The sequence below is a fragment of the Syngnathus acus genome, chromosome 13 (genome assembly GCF_901709675.1).
Source record: "Syngnathus acus chromosome 13, fSynAcu1.2, whole genome shotgun sequence".
Lineage (NCBI taxonomy): Eukaryota > Metazoa > Chordata > Actinopteri > Syngnathiformes > Syngnathidae > Syngnathus > Syngnathus acus.
Genome location: NC_051098.1, coordinates 1,078,240 through 1,093,821, shown reverse-complemented (window position 1 = coordinate 1,093,821; position 15,582 = coordinate 1,078,240). Strand labels below are relative to the sequence as shown.

Sequence of the window (15,582 nt, the reverse complement as noted above, 5' to 3'; positions counted from 1 at the left end):
GGCAATGATTTTTTCAAGAATTTTAGAGATGAAAGGTAGGTTGGAAATGGGGCGGAGGTTATTGTTGGGGTCTGAACCAGGTTTTTCAAGAATTGGGGAGACAGCAGCAGTTTTGAAGTGTGAGGGAACAGAGCCAGTACTGAGAGAGGAGTGGATGATGGCAGTGATAAGAGAGAGAAGTGAGGGGAGGCAGGATATGACCAGGGCAGTAGGAAGTGGGTCTAACTTACATGGAGATGATTTGGATTTGGAGATGAGAGCAGAAATAGCAGAGGGATCAGGGAAGAGGTTCAGAGGAGTAAGGAGAAGAGGAAGAGGGGCTCAGTTGCTGGTGGATTTTGTCAATTTTTTGTTTGAAAAACAAAAGAATAGAATAGATCTTTATTTGTCATTGTCACATGTACAACGAAATTTAAAAAGTGCCAACCGATCCGCGCATGCGATAAAAAATAGAATAAAAAGATAAAAAAAACAAGCTAAAAACCCACAGAAGAACATACACAGACATAATCATTTACGATTAGCTGCATTCAATGTGACTACCGCTGTAGGGTAAAAACTGTTGGCGAATCTGCTAGTCCTCGACCTAATTAATCTGTAGCGTCTGCCTGATGGCAACAGTTCGAAAAGGGAGTGGCCAGGGTGGGAAGTGTCCTTCAGAATGTTCTGTGTTTTTTTGAGACAGCGGGTTCTGTGTAGGTCTTCCAGTGTGGGGAGAGGGCAGCCAATGATCTGTGCTGTGTTGATGACCCCTTGGAGCTTTTTCCTCTGAGCAGCAGTGCAGCTGGAGTACCAAACACATATACAGTACGTTAAAGCGCTTTCTATGGAGCAGCGATAGAAGGTCACCAGCAGTCTCTGTGTAATGCTGTGCCTCCTCAGCACCCTTAAAAAGTAGAGTCTCTGCTGGGCCTTTTTAAGCAGCTCAGAGGTGTTCACGCCCCAGGTGAAGTCCTCCTCGATGTGGACTCCCAGGTAGCGGAAGGAGGACACCCTCTTCACACAGACCCCGTCGATGATAAGTGGTGGAATGTCCGTTTTATTTTTCCTCCTAAAATCAATGACCAGTTCTTGGGTTTTAGCCGTGTTTAGGAGCAGATTGTTCTCTCCGCACCACTCCGATAGCTGGACCACTTCGTCCCTGTAGGCAGACTCATCCCCCTTTGAGATGAGCCCCACCACGGTTGTATCATCCGCAAATTTCACGATGGTGTTGCTGCGGTGGGCGGGGGTGCATGCATGTGTGTAGAGCGTGTAAAGCAGTGTTCATAAAACCACTAATAACGCTCCCCAGAACAGGTGCGAATGCCGCTAATAAAGGCAATATGAAACCACCTTTCTGAACTAACACAGCTCTTTTCTTCTTCAGAGTATTTTTCTTATCAGCCAAAAAGCCGATATTTTTCTTCTGCTTTTTTAGTTTTTTATAGAGTTTTGATTTCAAGGGTAGATGTCCTTTTAAAAGATTCAGAGCAATCTCACACAATGCTCTCACTAAACTATTCGGACCTCTGAGAAGTAAATGCTTACGTTTGGCCGGCTTGGATGTAAACAAAGACTTGAGTAACGACGCATTTGTTTTTAAAAGCTTTGTCATCGTTTTATTGTTTGGGTATATAAACTACAGGCCACTGGCTATGTAGTACGTAGTCTATATTGTTCTGGGCACGAAGGCGTCAGATCTATCAGTAAATACCCGTGCGGTTCTTTTGTAGCATCCTCGAAAGATTCCAAAAAAAACTTCCGGTTGCTGGGACAAATTTGATTCGCCAAAACATTCACTTGCAATTTATCACTGGGGTTTTTGAACAGAATCAAATAATTACTGTTTAAACTAATAGTACGGCTGAATTTCCCTTGATGGAATACATTCTGTTAGCATTATAACGCTTAAATTTTTATGATGTCTATATTGTGTGAATATTCGGACCACTTCCGGATTATCCGAAGCTTGGAAGATGATGTCGTCCAGAACCAGTAGATGGTGCTGCTGCGGCGGGAACAGCTTCTCGTCATCAAAAGATTCAGGCAGCCCCTTGATAAAAACGATGTCTTTATTCATGTTTTTGAGCTCATCGTACATTGGTTGATATGAAGTATAAACCCAGACAATATTATCAGGTTTTTTTCTCATAACATGTTCAGGATTTTCTAAAACGTTTTTGACAAAGAATGTTTTGCCACAACCTGACAGCCCAGCTATTAAGGATGAAAAAGGAAGTTCTAATCTAGGGTCAAATTCAATCTGGTTAAAAGCCATTTTCCACACACATCTGTATGTATGGAGAGAGAGAGAGAGAGAGAGAGAGAGAGAGAGAGAGAGAGAGAGAGAGAGAGAGAGAGAGAGAGAGAGAGAGAGAGAGATCAATAACCAAATGGTTCAGTGCGGCCTTGATGGAGCAATATTCTTTTGTCGTATACCACACGAAGCCTTTTGGAAAATGATGTGTTTCTGAGATGAAACCCTCTCTTATCGCGAACAATGCCATGTTAGGGTGCGTAAAGCACATCTGAGATTGCACCTGCTGTGTCGATGTACCCCTGAACCAAATTGAGCATGCTATCAAGATTGATGCTCTGACCGCTTTCGTGAGTCTGCGTGATCCCCTTCACCTTCATGACTGTGCGGCCTGTCGCTCTTGTCCTGTAAGCGTATGTTTTAGGCCCTGCTGAGAAAAATTCTGAAATGCTGTCATTCGAAAGCTCATCTGTCAAATCCCCCAGATAATCCCCTAGCGGGAGGACACTTTCGCCAGGTTTCACCGTGTACACGAGACTGTCTGTGTCGGTGTAAAGAACGCGCGTCTGTAAAATTTCTAAATAGCTGTATATTTTTAGACGTGCATATGCGGTTGTGAAACACGCAGCCGCCACGTTTGATCTTTTTGAGGCGGGTATCTCATTGTTTATGTTGAAACAATACTGTACAATCGAAAGCTTTTCGCTGATAAAGTGGAAGAATTTCACATCGTACAGACCCGAAAACAGAAGTTCAAAAACTTCCTCAGATTTTGTCACAATTTTTGTGTTTGTCATGTTCTCACGCTGGGCTAGTTTTCCCCACAGGTTATTTAAGCAGAGTTTTGAAACTTGCCGTTTTCCAGGGTTTACACCAATTTTGGAAGGGTCTAGTTGGATACCCTGATGAATCGCGTAGCTCTGTATGTAATTTTCTCTATCAGCCTGATTGACCGTATGCGCTGGATAGCCTGAAGATTCCTGTTTACCTTTTAGAAATGTTCGCATGTAATCACGGAAAATTGTGTTGCTCGCTCTTGTGTAATGCCATACTTCTGTAATATCTGCAACGGTGTAACCAAGACCAAGTGCCTTAACAAATTCAGGGGTTGGTCCAAACACCTGTTAACGATCTTTACTCATTATGCGTACAAGCTGTCTGTTGATTGTTATACTCTGCGCATGTACGACACAGCGTGAAGACGAGTTTACCTTTAGCTGTTTTGAAAGGTAAAACAGGAAAATACAAACCACGAGGCGGATTGACGGTAGCGCTTATGAAGCCGAAATACAGTCTTGGGTCTTTAAAATCACCGTGGATAATCGTTGGATGACCAATAGGGTAGATGCCTGTACTGTTAATGAAAGGATATAATGATGTGACATCAAAGTACAACACCCTCTCGTCAGCTTCTGCCGTGTATCTTAAAACAAATGTGTTTGTTCGACCTCTGAAAAGAGCCTGCCTCGGCTTGAGCGGTGTAGGGAATTTGGTTTTTTTCAGGAATTCCTTAACCTCTATGTTCAATTTTTTCATTTGCAACCATTCGTGCTCCCACATAATTACAAGGTGCACATCTTGTTTAAGCTGTAGTTCCTGAATTTTCTTTTGGGTGGTGTCAAACCTCTCCTGAAAGGGGCGTTTTGTTGTCGGACATATATTAGAGAGGTTGTAGCATTCTGCGCAGCCGTGGTGATAACAACCAAAATACTCAAAAACTATTTTCATGCCCCCGATTTCAGAATATCCGTCTACTGTGTAGTTATCTATCTTAACTTCGCCCCCGTTCAATGCATGTCTAATGTGGATATTTTGACTATGCATGATCCATTGCAGGTATTGAATAGAATCATGTGAGAAAGCTTTGTACTGACGCATGTAGTTGTCTGAAGGCGTAATGGCTAGTGTTTGAGGGGTTAGGAAATTAGTGCCAAAAACTTTCATGCACGCCGAGGCTATTGTGACGGCGTTGAAAGGGTCTGTTCCAGTGGCCTCAAAATACTCGCTCCTGAATTTCTCACATCCTTGCATTAGCAAATCAACATCGTTCTCACAGTAGGCTATCGCCTGTTTAGCAAAATCGAACACACCGTTAGCTTCTTTGTCGTACCATTCATCAAACTTAGCTCGTTGAGAGGGTGACATTCGTTCGACATCGTAGTACGTAGGGTCAGGGTGACATCCTACGTAGTTTAGATGTTCTAAAGAGCTGAATTTATGTGGGAAACAGCCCTTTGATTTGTCTACAAGGCCCAGGGCCTTAGGCATCGCACTTAGCGGCATCGTTAAGAATGACAACGAGTCTATATAACGAGATTTTGTGTCTAAATCGACAAATGATAGAACCTTGCTCCCCTGCATCAGAATGTCAAGTTTGATACCTAATTCAAGCATTCTCTTTATCAAGATGTATGAATCAAAGCCTCTCGCATTATGTGCAACAAATGTCGTTTGTTTAAACCGGGGGTTTCGAAAAAATGTGAGGAATTTGTCAACAGTCTGTACCAAACCATTGTTTCGCTAGTCTATTTGATTTACAGCAGATAAGGGTTTGTGTAAACCATATGCATCTACATAGGTTTCAAAATCATAGTAGACTACATTTTTGCAAGGTGGTTGAGGCTTGATGGGCTGCATGTAGCACATGTGCGGGTTCAGCAAGGCATCATCACCTTGGTTTAAGATCTCATCACACACGGCGCATCTTTTAACGGGGCAGCGATGTTTAACACCGGTACCATCAGCTTTCACATAATATTGGAGACCGCATTGCAAGCACTTTTTGTATGAGGTGCAGTTGCTCACACGATTCGTCGCTCGAAACTCTTTATGTTTGGCAAAGCATTCCTCATTACGACAAGTTTTGTTACAATCGGGGCAGATGACCTGTTTAAATCGTCGTTGTTTACAACGAGGATCGAGACAAATGTTACAGTGCCCCTCACAGTGATGGAATCGCCAATTTTCATGGCCTCTGTAGCAGTGTCTGCAAAAATATGCATGCCCTACGAATGCCTCTATCGTTTTCACGCCGTAGTAATGATTCTCGAGGTGTAAGACAAATAGTGTCTTCGTCTGTTTTAGGGTAATGTGTGTCGAAGAAAGTCATGGGCCGGCTGTCTTCTTTTCGGTACATTACAGTTATTTTCCGTCTGAGAACTTTTTCAAATTTATGTACATCGCCCAGACTCACAGGTGTTTGACAATCCAAACCCACACTCTCATGTAAAAGTCGTGCTTGTCTTACGGCCTGTTTTGATGTTAGCGTGTCATTTAGCAGATAGGTTAGTGAAAGAGCAAAGCATAGACGGTTATCCTTATTACGAGGTATGTGCAAGTGTCGTTTTTTCCGCTTCAAAATTTCTTTGTTGGTACTGTTCACCAGTCGACGACGCATTCCGCCACGTAATGGGGTGACTATTTGGACAATAAGCTCTAAATTCTCATCAGCCAGAAGCTCTACATTTGATTGAGCTAGACGTTCAAGCAGAGCCGATACATTATCTCTGACACTGTTTATGTCGCTCTTTTGCTGGTAAACGTGGGCCCTATCATTTCCAGCCACTTTCTCGACTTGAATCACGTCACCTGGCTGTGTTCGTACATCAACCTTTCGCAAGACGTCATCTATTTTTTCCTCAATCTGGAGGTAAAAGGTTGCAAAATCATTGCTGTTTGTTTGTGATGGTATATTTAAATGCCGCCTTACCTCAATATTATTGAAATGCGGTCTATTAACTACAACAGAACCGCCGCGTTGATCAGTTATTACAGAACTGTTGTTAGATTGGTGGGGTATGTCTTGAAACGCTGGTGCGCTGTGATCAATAACATCTATCTCGTGATCGATTATAACCGAGCAGTTGTTAGGTTGAAATGGCGGTGGCATGTTACCAGTTATTACAGAAGCATTGTCACGATGGTGTTGGAATACAGGTGTGCTGTCATCATTAACATCTATCTCATGATCGATAGGCTTAACGGTCGTTGGGTCAATCAGAGGCTGCGTATTTAGATTTTGGATCATGTTTAGCAGTTGAGCAGGAATATCAGGACTGCTACGCCCGCTGCTACCGTTAGCTTGGTTATTTAATTCTGCTATCATGTTTAGCAATTGTGACGGGATCAGTGTAGGACTTTGTCTACCGTCATTCTGACTTTGACTGTTTAGCTCGTTTACGACAACTTGTAAGTGGGCCAGAATATCAGGACTGTCTGTGTCTCCCCCCTCTAACATGGCATTGTTCACAATGTTGAGCAAATCTGATATTTGGCTTGTAGAAGCACTGGTTGACGGCAAATCATTGTTAGTGTTTGACAAATCTAGCTCAGGTGTATCACTTCTTTGGTCTGTTTCACAAGGTAGCTGTAAATCTAATTCGTCAATGTTTGTTAACATCACCAACTGATTCCCGAGCGCGGCACCGCTGCTGCTCACTGCTCCCCTCTCCCCCAGGGGATGGATTAAAATCACACGGGGATGGGTTAAATGCAGAGGACAAATTTCACCAGACCCAGGTGTGTGTGTGACGATCATTGGGACTTTAATCTTTAATCTTTAATCTTAAGAAATCCGACTCTGCTGACGTAAGGTTAGCATGCTCCATTGTATTTCTTTTTATGAAAATCACAATAGAAACAACACAGTGTAGCAAAAAAAAAAAAAAAAAAAAATCTGATTCGGCCAAATCTGTCAGAATACGTATTACCTTAAAACATTCTTGTAACCGATTCTTGTAAATACAGTTACCACTGCACTTTATAGGACGCCTTGTCTTGTGGTGATGGCTCTCGCTTGTCGACTCAGACACCTTGGTGGTTGAGTGACGCGTGTTGTGGAAGGCTGCACGTCTGCTCTTTCTCGTTCTTTGAAACCGTCCTGTGTCACTACGCTTAACTGGAAGTAGATATTAAAAAAAAAACTGTTAAATCGTTTTAATACCATCAAAAAAAAACATTCAAATTATAACATAGAAAGAGAAAAAAAGAAGGAATACCTCTGACTTTGTTTATCGACTCTTGAGGAAGTTTATCGTCCTCGTAAACAGATAAAGCCTCCGCTAATTCTTTGTCTGTGGATGCTTCCTCTTCCATCTCTATGCTCTTGACAACCTCCTGTCGGCCGGAGGGGGGTATGATTTGGGCGCTATCACGTGACTCTGATGACTCTGCCGTCTTTGATGCCTCAAAATGACGTCCAGAGCTGTCCTTTAGAGTCGGGGCTTCAAAACCAGTTTGTATCAGCGGGTCTTTTTGTCTAGGGGCCGCGGCCACGAGATCTGTTACATACATAAAAAATAAATCACCAACTAATAGCATTTATATTAACTAGCGTAGGTGAACGGTTGCCTCACCGTAGTCTGATTGCGTTAAATAAACGCCACTGAAGTCGTCATCAAATACTTCATGTACGTCAGCAAATACGGTTATATCTGCATGATATTACATACACATTACATCATGTTTTATATGATAATCTTAGTGTATTATTATTATTATTATTATACTGGTATAAATAGTAGCATGACTTACCTTTAACCATCTCGAAACAACTTTTGACGCTCTCCAACTTTTTGACGCACTCCTCCGATCAGAGCTCATGTGCTGGCGTGTCTTCTCAAAACGATCAATACCCCCACCTTAAATATACCAGCAGTAGGTCCACCCCTGTCACGAACGGAGTGTAGAAATGGAGCAGGATGACCAAATGCAGCTTGGACCAGGGTTTATTGCAGCAAACTCAAAAGACAGGAACCAAACAACCTCGTGGCAGTGACACATGCATTGTCCACAATGCTCCGACATCGAGTGGCACACAAACAGAACTTAAATACAACACAGTTAACAAGAGGCAGGTGAGTATGATCACACTGATCATGGGCACACAGGAGGGGAGGGGCGAGCACACAGACACAGAAACGATGACAACCTATACACAGCAAAACTGGGGATGAGGCATGACAGAACCCCCCCCACAAGGGACGGCTCCCGACGTCCCAAAAACCCAACCCCCCACGGTGGGGGGGGGGGGGCAGCGCACCAGTCCAGACGACCCTACTGGTCTCTAAAATAGCCTGGACCGCGCACGACGGCGACTTGGGGCACAGAACCGCACTCGGGCGGCGACTTGGGGCACAGAACCGCACTCGGGCGGCGACTTGGGGAACAGAACTGCACGCAGCGGCGGCCAGGGGCCCAGGGCCACACTCGCGGCACACACTGGGGGCCTGACGCGCAATCGGCAGCAACTCGGGGAAACAGAACCGCAAACGGCGGCGACTTGAGGCACAGAACCACACTCGGGCGGAGACTTGGGGCACAGAACCGCACTCGGGCGGCGATTTGGGGCACAGAACCGCACTCTGGCGGCGTCCAGGGGCCCAGGGCCACACTCGCGGCACACACTGGGGGCCTGACGCGCAATAGGCAGCAACTCGGGGAAACGGAACCGCAAACGGCGGCAACTCGGGGACAGAACCGCGCTCGGGCGGCGACTAGGGGAACCGAACCGCAATTGGGCGGCAACTCACGCAAAACCCGCACTCGGGCGGCAAAAAAAGAAAAGTCCTCGCCGCAATCAGCGGCACTCGAAAGTCCGGACCGCGATCAGCGGCATTCGTAAGGCGGAGCTCTGGCAGCAGCAAGAGCCACCACGCGCCGCAGCAGTGGGACGATCGCGCGTCCGGTGCAGCTGGCTTGAAGTCGGGCGACGTCAAAGGGCCCTGCGACGCTGGGGTGGAGCCCGATGGCGACCGCGAGTCTGATGACGCCGGGAGGCCCTCCGATGGCGGCCGCGTGTCCGGCGTCGCGGCAGCGAAGTCCGATGACTCTCGCAGCCGATGGCGCCGGGAGGCACTCCGATGGCGGCCGCGTGTCCGGCGTCGCGGCAGCGAAGTCCGATGACTCTCGCAGCCGATGGCGCCGGGAGGCACTCCGATGGCGGCCGCGTGTCCGGCGTCGCGGCAGCGAAGTCCGATGACTCTCGCAGCCGATGGCGCCGGGAGGCACGCCGATGGCGGCCGCGTGTCCGGCGTCGCGGCAGCGAAGTCCGATGACTCTCGCAGCCGATGGCGCCGGGAGGCACTCCGATGGCGGCCGCGTGTCCGGCGTCGCGGCAGCGAAGTCCGATGACTCTCGCAGCCGATGGCGCCGGGAGGCACTCCGATGGCGGCCGCGTGTCCGGCGTCGCGGCAGCGAAGTCCGATGACTCTCGCAGCCGATGGCGCCGGGAGGCACTCCGATGGCGGCCGCGTGTCCGGCGTCGCGGCAGCGAAGTCCGATGACTCTCGCAGCCGATGGCGCCGGGAGGAACTCCGATGGCGGCCGCGTGTCCGTCATCGCGGCAGCGAAGTCCGATGGCGACAGCGGAGCCGATCGCGCTGGAACCTGCTCGGGCGATGGACGTGGATCGGGCGTCGCAGTGGGAGCTGATGGTAGAGGGAGGTCCAAGCGCTGGTCGCTGTAGTGGTCGGAGCATTCTGTCACGAACAGAGTGTAGAAATGGAGCAGGATGACCAAATGCAGCTTGGACCAGGGTTTATTGCAGCAAACTCAAAAGACAGGAACCAAACAACCTCGTGGCAGTGACACATGCATTGTCCACAATGCTCTGACATCGAGTGGCACACAAACAGAACTTAAATACAACACAGTTAACAAGAGGCAGGTGAGTATGATCACACTGATCATGGGCACACAGGAGGGGAGGGGCGAGCACACAGACACAGAAACGATGACAACCTATACACAGCAAAACTGGGGACGAGGCATGACAACCCCTCTCCTTAAAACCACACCTGGACATGCCCCCCAACATAACACCTTACAACGCCCCCTGGCGTTATCTTGGTGACAGTGCACCCCCTACCTCATTTGCAAAACAATAGACATACACCTGCATCATTTGCATATAGCTCATTTGCATAGCAATAGACATACACCTGCAGCATTTGCATAAAGCTCATTTGCATAACAGTGGAATACACCTGCATCATGTGCATAACAATGGATATACATGCCTCATTTGCATAACAATAGAATGTACCTGCCTCCTTTGCATAACAATATACATCGAAGTTAAGTGCATTGTTTATCTCTGTGACTTTAAATGAGAGGAGGAAGTGGTCCGCGATGGCGAGATGATCAGCTGTACAGTTGGAGGGAGTGAGACCGGAGCAACAGATTAAATCCAGTGTATGACCTTTAATGTGGGTAGGGAAGTCGGTGAAGATGTGAAAACCGGAGCTCTCAAGGCAGGATGAGAAGTCGCGGTTGAGGGGGGGAGTAGTGTTGTCCATGTGGATATTGAAATCACCCAGTAGAATCACGTTAGGTGAGAGAGTGGAGAGATGGGCAAGAAGAGCAGCAATGCCATTTAAAAACTCGGGGTGGGTCTTAGGTGGATGGTAAACAGTGGCGACAATGGTAGGAGTAGGACCGGACAGTTTGCAGGCAATGCACTTGAATGAGCTGCATGTAGACTTAGACTTAGACTTAGACAAACTTTATTGTCATTTTGTCAACACTGGGTGTACACAAAACGAAATTTCGTTGCATACGGCTTTCAACAATGTAGTGGTATTGCGGCTGGTTAAAAAGTGACATTCTATATAAAAATATGAAATAAGATAAGTATAAAGTACAAAGTACAGCAGTGATAAAGTATGTAAACAGTGCAGGAGACAAAAGCAGTATTTACAAGTGTGCAGAGGAATGCTACATTTGAATGTTCAACAGTCTGACGACAGCAGGGAAAAAACTATTGCAGAACCTGGTGGACCTGCAGCGGATGCTCAGTAGAGCGGTTCTGCCGGTAGGCAAACTGGAACGGATCGAATGTTGGGGGGAGTCTGGAGACGATGTGTTCTTTGAGCAGCCTTTCGAAGCACTTCATCATGATGGGAGTCAGTGCCACAGGTCTGTAGTCATTCAATGAGGTGATTTGAGGTTTCTTCGGCACCGGAATGATGGAGGCAGCCTTGAAGCATACTGGCACTTTGGCTTGGTCCAGCGAGATGTTAAAAATGTCTGTGATGACACCAGCCAGCTGGCCTGCACATTCCATGAACACCCGCCCAGGTATGTTGTCGGGGCCTGGGGCCTTACGTGGGTTGACTCTTCTCAGAGTCTTCCACACGTCGGCTGAGTCAAGGCAGAGGGCCTCCTCTTCCTGGTAGGGAACAGTTTTAACTGCAGGAGTGCTGTTTAGTGCCTCAAACCGCCCAAAGAAGTTATTTAGACCATTTAGGAAGTCAGCATCAACCTCACCCACCGGGGGGGAGGCTAAGTTGTAGTCCGTGATCGCCCGTATGCCTTGCCACATACTCCTGGTGTTATTGGCGTTGTGGAAAAAATCCTGAATTTTTCGACTGTGGCTTCGCTTCGCTAGCCTGATGGCACGGTTCAAGTTGGCTCTCGCTGTCCTCAGTGCCTCCTTGTCGCCAGACTTGAAGGCTGAGTTCCGTGCTCGTAGCGTATGACGTACCTCCTCAGTCATCCAGGGTCGTTGGTTGGCTCGGGTGATGATGTTCTTAGTGGTGCTGACGTCCTCGGTGCATTTGTTGATGTAGGCTGACACAGTCATGGCGTACTCATCAATGTCGATCTGATTGTCATATGTTGCTGCTGATTTGAACATGTCCCAGTCAGAGCACTCAAAGCAGTCCTGGAGTGCCTCCATGGCCCCCTCAGACCACACCCTCACCTGCTTCACTGTGGGTTTTGCTCTGATCAGCAGGGGCCTGTATGCAGGGATTAGCATAACAGATAGGTGGTCTGAAGAGCCGAGGTGGGGGCGGGGGGCTGCTCTGAATGCATCCTTTATATTGGTGTAAACCAAGTCCAGAGTGTTCTCTCCCCGAGTTGGAAAATCCACGTGTTGGTAAAAATGAGGGAGAATAGTCTTCATGTTAGCCTGGTTGAAGTCCCCAGCAATGATGAAAACACCCTCTGTGTGCCTGGATTGCAGCTCACTGATTGTCCGATAGAGAACACTCATGGCCTCTTTAGTATTAGCGCTAGGAGGCACATACACAGCCGTGATGCTAACAACAGTAAACTCTCTGGGCAGGTAGAAGGGTCTGCAGTTAACAGTCAAAAGCTCGATGTCCGAAGAGCAGAAGCTGGCGACAGATCTAGCATTTTTGCACCAGTTGTTGTTGATGTAGACACACAGCCCACCTCCTCGGGATTTACCGCTTAGCTCGCTGTTTCTGTCGGCGCGGAATGTAGCGAGCCCCTCCAGGCTAACGCCGTTGTCCGGTATTGATGAGTTCAGCCATGTCTCCGTCAGGATGAGAGCGCAGCAGTTTCTAACCTCCCTCTTTGAAGAGAGTTCCAGTTGTAGATGGTCCATTTTATTATCCAGTGAGCGGACGTTGGAGAGGAAGATGGATGGAAGCGGCGGTTTGTTGGGGTTAGCTTTAAGCTTAGCCGTTAGCCCACCTCGACAGCCGCGCTTTCGCCGCCGGTCACACCGCCTACGCTTACTCCTCCTCCGGCGTGTGCTGCCCGGCGAGCCGGCTGCATCATGAGCTTCTGGGGCTAGCGCCCTAAGCACTCCGAGGCTACGTAAACAGACTAGGGTAGTTGTGGCTACGAGTCCGAAAACACTTGATGACCGTATCTCCAGCAGGCGCTGGCGATCATATACTAATCTACTGGATGGATAAACTAAACTTTGTGTTGTTTGTAGTGTCCTAGGCGACATATTTTGTGAGAATACTCGTCGGTTGTCGAGAGCCGGCGCGGCCGCAGCCAACTGGGACGCCGCCATCTTGGATCTGTAGGGACAGAGAGAGAGGTGACTTTCCACTTCTCGCGGTGAATTATCGTGAGACCACCCCTGCGACCGGAGCCACGGGGTTGCGAGATGTAAACAAAGCCCGAAGGTGTAGCGTTGTTGAGTTGTGAGAAGTTGTTGGGCTGCTGCCATGTATCTGTCAGACAGAGAAAGTCGAACTTATGGTGATGGAGTCCTGGACGAGGTGGCCTTTGCTCGTGAGTGAGCGGATGTTGAGTAGCCCAAAGTTGACGGTGGAGTTGTCGTTCTTGACAGTAGCGTTAGCCGAGCTGGGTAGGCTGGCTAACACGCTGTGGTCAACCCGGCGGTGTTTCTTGGAGGACGACGGGTGGTGGACCAGAAGGATTTTATTGGCTTGGAGTTGTCAGTTAGGAAGTTCCGGCGACAGCCCCAGTGGATGTATCTGCGGCAAGGCAGGGGAGCGTTGTCCCAGAGGCGCAGCACTGCAGGCGGAGGCTCAGACAGGTGGAAGCGTAATCCGCCTCAGATCCCTCATCCCGATTGTTCGACAAGAAATCCAGACAGCCATTTTCAGGTCGGGAGGGGGGGGATGGACAGCACAGCGAACACAAACTCCAGCCGAATCGGCCAACACAGGTTAAGTAAAGGCCATAGCAAAAAAATGTGTCTTTAAGCGTGTCTTAAATGTTTCTAAGGAGGTAGCAGTTCTGATATCTATTGGTTGTCCCAAACAGCATGTGTGAAAGAGAAACCATTTTACGGCGGGGAGGACAAGTATGGCCACACTACACATTCGTTGAAACCTTTGCCAGAGGATCAGCTTGGGCAGACTGTTTTCCAGCGGACAGACAGCGACAACGAGTGTGCCATGTCCTTTGAGGATGAACTCTTCTTGAAAATAATGGAAAAAGAAGTCCAGCAGGATGAAAAGAATAACTGGGTAGCTCCCCTACCATTGTCACCTCGCCCTCGGCTCCCAAATAACAGAGAGCAAGCTCTGTTTCGTCCCAGCTCTTTACGACGTACTTTGAGCAAAAACACTGAGATGAAAGAGCAGTTTTCCTCCTTCATGAAAAAGCTTTTTGAAAACAACCATGCAGAGATTGATCACCCATTGACGGCACAAAAGAATGCTGGTACCTGCCCTTTTTTCTGTGTTAAACTGGTTCAGAACATATATCAAAGGGAGAAAGTTCTATGTCAGCTTAGGAGAGCATGTGTCCAACACACGACAGCCGCTATGGGGTTGCACAAGGCAGCTGCCTTGGTCCACTATTATTCTCACTTTACATGCTGCCGCTTGGCGACATCATCAGAAAGCACAATGTATATTTCCATAGTTATGCGGATGACACACAATTGTACATATCTGCAGAACCCAATGATGCTACACCTATAAGCTCCATCACCAACTGTCTTCTGGCTATAAATAAATGGATGAGCAACAATTTCTTAAAGTTAAACGAGGATAAAACTGAAATCTTGCTAATCGGCCCTAAAACAAAAAGAGAAATGCTGTTTAATAATTTGGGGAAATTAACTCCCTGGATTAAATCCGAGGTTACAAGTCTTGGTGTTATCTTAGATTCAGATCTAAGCTTCAGGTCCCACATTAACAAGGTGACCAAAACATCATTTTTCCACCTTAGAAATATAGCCAAAGTAAGAGCGTTCATAAATCAAAATGATGCTGAGAAACTGATTCATGCCTTTATTTCAAGCCGGCTTGACTACTGTAATGCACTCTTTACTGGTCTCCCGAAAAAAACCACTGATAGACTTCAGCTCATCCAAAACGCTGCAGCTCGCCTATTAACCAGGACCAAGAAGAGAGAGCACATTAGACCAGTTCTAGCTGCTCTGCACTGTGTTAGGGTTTGCAGAATATCTTCATCGTATGATTATGTTGGAATGTAACCTGTAATAATTTACCTAGCCTGTCCTGTCTTACCAAAAGTAGTAGACCAAAGTGCTAAGCTCTTTTCACCTGATTGACTAGCTGCAGAGGAAGCAATCAGAGTTGCTTTGTTTCCACAAAGTCGTAAAAGGCCCCCTGCTATGCTTTGATCAGCAGGGGAGCGTCTTCACCCCATCCTGGGTCCTCACACCCCCACGTTCAACCCCACTGTGTTTCTTCTCAATAAATATGCACCCGATGAGGCCTGACGTCAGACTTCATTCGACCATCGCTGTAAGCACAGCGACGAGTGAACTCTCCGCCTGCAGGTGTTTGAAACGACTAACTTGTCTCCAGTGTGGTTCTTGCAAAATAAGTTAGAGTGAACACTACCCTAACATTTTGGTGCCGAAACCCGGGACCCTCATACCCGCCATCTGGCTGACGGAGGACGAGGCGCTGTACACCGTCGACGGGCCAGCGTCCATTAGGAGGACCTGGTAAAGAAAGACCTGGGAAGGAAATCCTTCGCTGGGCCAGCGTCTTAGGTCTGCCTTCGTCTGACAGAGGTGGATTGACGGGACCCGGCAGTGCAACGAACCAGGGGACAAGTAAGTCAAAGAAAAAAGCGCTGATACGGCTTTGGTTTGTCCGAGCTATGAGATACGGCTTTGGTTTGTCCTA

The 15,582-nt window shown here is 47.6% G+C and overlaps 2 long non-coding RNA genes across 2 annotated transcripts; both read right to left on the bottom strand.

Annotated features, from left to right (window-relative positions):
• Positions 1-6,973: 6,973 nt before the first annotated feature.
• On the bottom strand, positions 6,974-7,460 carry LOC119132888. The gene is made up of 2 exons (XR_005099974.1): positions 7,237-7,460; positions 6,974-7,136 (listed from the first exon to the last, which is right to left on the bottom strand). It is a non-coding gene; the product is annotated as an uncharacterized LOC119132888 (long non-coding RNA).
• A 45-nt stretch (positions 7,461-7,505) lies between these two features.
• Positions 7,506-10,098, bottom strand: LOC119132895. Its single transcript, XR_005099980.1, has 3 exons — positions 10,016-10,098; positions 7,594-7,906; positions 7,506-7,518 (listed from the first exon to the last, which is right to left on the bottom strand). It is a non-coding gene; the product is annotated as an uncharacterized LOC119132895 (long non-coding RNA).
• Between the last annotated feature and the right edge of the window lie 5,484 nt (positions 10,099-15,582).